This window comes from Prionailurus viverrinus, chromosome B4 (genome assembly GCF_022837055.1).
Source record: "Prionailurus viverrinus isolate Anna chromosome B4, UM_Priviv_1.0, whole genome shotgun sequence".
NCBI lineage: Eukaryota > Metazoa > Chordata > Mammalia > Carnivora > Felidae > Prionailurus > Prionailurus viverrinus.
Genome location: NC_062567.1, coordinates 43,494,547 through 43,498,732, shown reverse-complemented (window position 1 = coordinate 43,498,732; position 4,186 = coordinate 43,494,547).

Genomic DNA, 4,186 nt, shown 5'->3' with positions numbered 1-4,186 from the left:
ATGAGCTCACGGTTCCTGAGATCAAGCCCAGGGTCTGGCTCTGCACTGGCAGCACAGAGCCTGCTTGGGATTCCCTCTCTCCCTTGCTCTCTGCCCCTCCCCCACCTGCATACTCTCTTACTCTCAAAATAAATTAATAAAATTTAAAAAATAATTTTAAAAAGAAGGAATGGTCCAAAACAGGATACACAAAATACTTGAGGATGTAGACTTTTATTGTCACCCTTCTGTTGGGATTTCCACTTTATACAGAAGAGAAAACTGATGGGAGTGGAGGGGAATCAGTTTTGCCTGTTAATTTAACTATCATTCTAGTAGAATATGAAAAACCAGTGAAACGGACCCAGGTCACTCTTGGTCATAGTTAATCATAGGCAACTATGTAGCTAAAACATGTAACAGTTGTATATTTTCAGTTAAACCATATGAATTATACTATAACTAGAAATCAATGAAATTTCATTGAAATCAAATTTCAATGATATCAAATGAAAGCGAAATGAAGGTATTGAAAAAAAGCTTCTTGGTAACTGGGGAGTTGAAGGGGAAAGAAACACAGTGAAAAGCCATAGACTCAAACTTACGAACACAAACATTGTAAGCAACATTTAAGTTTATTTTGAAGAAAAATTTAACAGAACGGTTTATGGCTTAAAATTTTTTTTTAAAGAAAAGATATATGGGTTTACTGTTGGGGATGTTTATGAGAGGATTAAACCAATGGTGAAAGCCAACCTACTGACAAGAACCTAGAGCAGAAGGAAATATTGTGTCTTTAATGACTTTAAATGTCTTTACTGACACTATCAAGCCACTGTAGCTTTCAGTCTCCTTATTGTTTATACCAACTTCAGTTGGGTATTTACTTGTACCTGAAAGAGTCCTAACAGATTCCCTATTCTCGTTCTATATAGATTATCCAGTGGTGTCAAGGTGGCTCATATATGTTGCAAGAGTCAATTTTTAAATTTTCAAAAATGTTGGTTGCCGACTGACAACATAGTAGCATGAAATCAACCATGGTGGGAATATTTCCACCCCAGAAATGGGTAAATACTACAAATCGGACCTCCCCCAGCCAAGAGTCAGTTGTTAAACATCTACCAGCACACAACTGGCTACTTCTTTTTACTCAACAAAAATGTTCCTAAAAAGCCATCTTACTCAGAATGCGATTGTACATATTACACTTGTAGAGATATTCTATTTTCATTTTATCTGATTAACAAATGAATGAGCACATTTTAGCTTGATGTGTTTCTGTCACCCCCAGGTATAGAATGATGTGGTTAATGATCTATGAAACATTTATCTCACCAAAGGAGTGCTAATGTAAAGGAACTCCATGATGAGTCCTTTGTATTTGAAAAAGAACCTTCTCTCATCTCATGCTTCCAGCAGCTCTGGCTGGGTACTGCATTGTCCTCGAAATGAGTCAGCATCTCCGGAGCCCAGATGTGTTGTGTTTGTGTGCTTCTGATTTGTACTGAAGACTCCTTTCTCCACCAGGGCTGGCCCTCTTCACTCCAGGAAGAGTGATGCTAGTGTAGCTCTGTTTAAAGACACTGCACTGGCTGCTGCTAGGTAGAGTTCCTACTCTGCCTCCCAAAAAAAAAAAAAAAAAAAAGGCTCCAGGGCACATGGGTTTTCCTTTTTCTGTCTGGAGTGGGAAGAACACGGGGCTACTCTCACAAGGGAAGAGGCACTGCCAGCTTTCATTTTGTACTTGACGTCAATGAGAATGCCTTCTTCTGGGAGAAGGCTTGGCCATCGTTTTTTTTGGCTTTCTTCCTTCCCTTTTCAATGCTCTTTCTTCTCTTTTTGTGGCACTTGGGGCTCAGGGCTCTCCTGACCTGAGGTTTGAGGGGTATTATTATTATTAGCCATAAATCCTATACTTTCTTGTCTTGTGGTGCTGGGAGGCATGGTCTTCATTCCATTGAAGCGGTACGATCCAAAAGTCAATGTGGGCCTGGGATGGCCATTTAGCCTGTTTGGTTCTGGACTATCCAAGTCTGCCCAGTGTACACATAGTTGTCATTTTCAGCCTGCTAACTTGATTCCATGTTGGGTTTGGGGCTGTGAAGTGCTAATCAGGCATTGCTTTCCTTCTCAGCAAAGGGGCACTGAGGCATGGCAGGTTCGGAATCGGTTCTGTTGGACCACAGAATTATCCTGCTCAAATATGTATCTTACAGAATCAAAATGGCCTGCAAGCCAAAGCTCACTGTCCAACTCCAGCCCAACCCCCAGCCAAGGAGTGTTTGGGGGACCTGTCACAACACAATAGGTGAATTAGTTTGTCCACTTTGACCCCATGGCTTGCTTTAAGAATCCAGCTGATTTACCTCTTAGTCATTTTTAGAGTTGGGCTGGGTATCTCTCTGCAATCCTTAACAGTTTCTAAGACACAACTATCATCTGTCTCGTGAAGTACAGTTGATCTTTGAATAATGCAAGGGATGGGGTGCCAACATTCCACAAAGTCAAAAATCCACATACAACTTTGGACTCCCCCAAAACTTAACTGCTAATAGCCTACTGTTGACTGGAAACCTTACCACTGATAACATAAAGTCAACACATGTTTTGCATATTATATTCTCTATTCTTGCAATAAAGTAAGCTATAAGAAAATGTTAAGAAAATCAGAAGAAAAGTGTGTGCTGTGCTGTATTGAAAAAGGTGTGACCTGAATAGTTCAAACCTGTATTGTTCAAGGGTCAACACAAATCTGAATTTGATATGGACATCTCCAAGCTGCCTACAGACTTACAAAAAGAGCCCTTCCAGCTCCATAGGTCTTCTAGCCATCTATTTTCCAGGCCTCCAATATGCCTGGTTGGGCCATTCTAGCTTATACTAGGCCTTTTTCAGTAGTGTGCTGGAAACCAAGTCTGGTGGGGGGCGGGGATCGCTGATTTGTAGCATTTACTGATTTCTATGTGTCAATACTCCAATCATTGCCAATTAAAAGCTACGAAGTTGATGTCAGTCAATGTGGAGTTGAGAAGAGATGCACACAATTGGCTTTCCTCTGGGGAGCCTGCCATAAGCCAGCTGCAGCACAGCACTGTTTTGCATTTTTAAAAATGCACCCTTTGGGGCGCCTGGGTGGCGCAGTCGGTTAGGCGTCCGACTTCAGCCAGGTCACGATCTCGCGGTCCGTGAGTTCGAGCCCCGCGTCGGGCTCTGGGCTGATGGCTCAGAGCCTGGAGCCTGTTTCTGATTCTGTGTCTCCCTCTCTCTCTGCCCCTCCCCCGTTCATGCTCTCTCTCTGTCCCAAAAATAAATAAAAAACGTTGAAAAAAAAATGTAAAAAAAAAAAAATATTAAAAAAAAAAAAATGCACCCTTTGGGTTGAGGAATTAAGAAAGGTACTCGCCCCCGCCCCCCCCCCCCCCAACCCTGTGAGGTCAAATTAGAAAAAAGCACCTCTCTGGGCAGACCGATGCAAAAGGTGCCCTGGTGAGCAGATAGCAGGTGCCCTTTCCTCCGCACATGGCCTGTTGTAGGAAATGTGAGCTAGATTTTAGATCCATTCACCTCCTCAACTGGGTGCCTTTGTGCAGTGCACAATCAGCCCAACCTTACATGGCAGCCTTGGCTCTGACTCAGGACTACTCTATAGTTAAGTAAAATGGATGGAATAAGGGAAAAGAGAACTAAATTACCTAGCAGTCTGAAAACCTGCTTTATGCAGATTATAGGATTATTACCAGTTGGAACACTAATTGTTCTTAAAATTAGTTTAATTAATCGAAGGCTATTATTGCTAAAAATGCCTTCCAACTACACCATTCCAGGGATAGACATAGTGATAAAGCTTAAAATGTGATACCTACAACCCTACATGTTTAAATTCCAGCTCATTAAATATATTTATCTTCCATGATTTAAATCCTTACAATAGTCAAATGCAGGCATATGCTAATATTTTAAATTTAATATAGTTCTTTACTCCTTAAGAAGCAGTTTCTCATATCTCCTATTTACCCTGCCAGTTACTCTGTGAAAGTTACCCTCCCCCCTTTTTATAGATGAGGAAAACAGGCCGAGAGATCAAAGAATTCAAGGTGACTCAAAAAATGAATCCAAGACCAGTGCTTTTGCCTAAATCTCACTCTTTTTACTGTTCTGTGCTCACACAAACATATTTCAGTATTGCGAAACAGACCACTTGAGA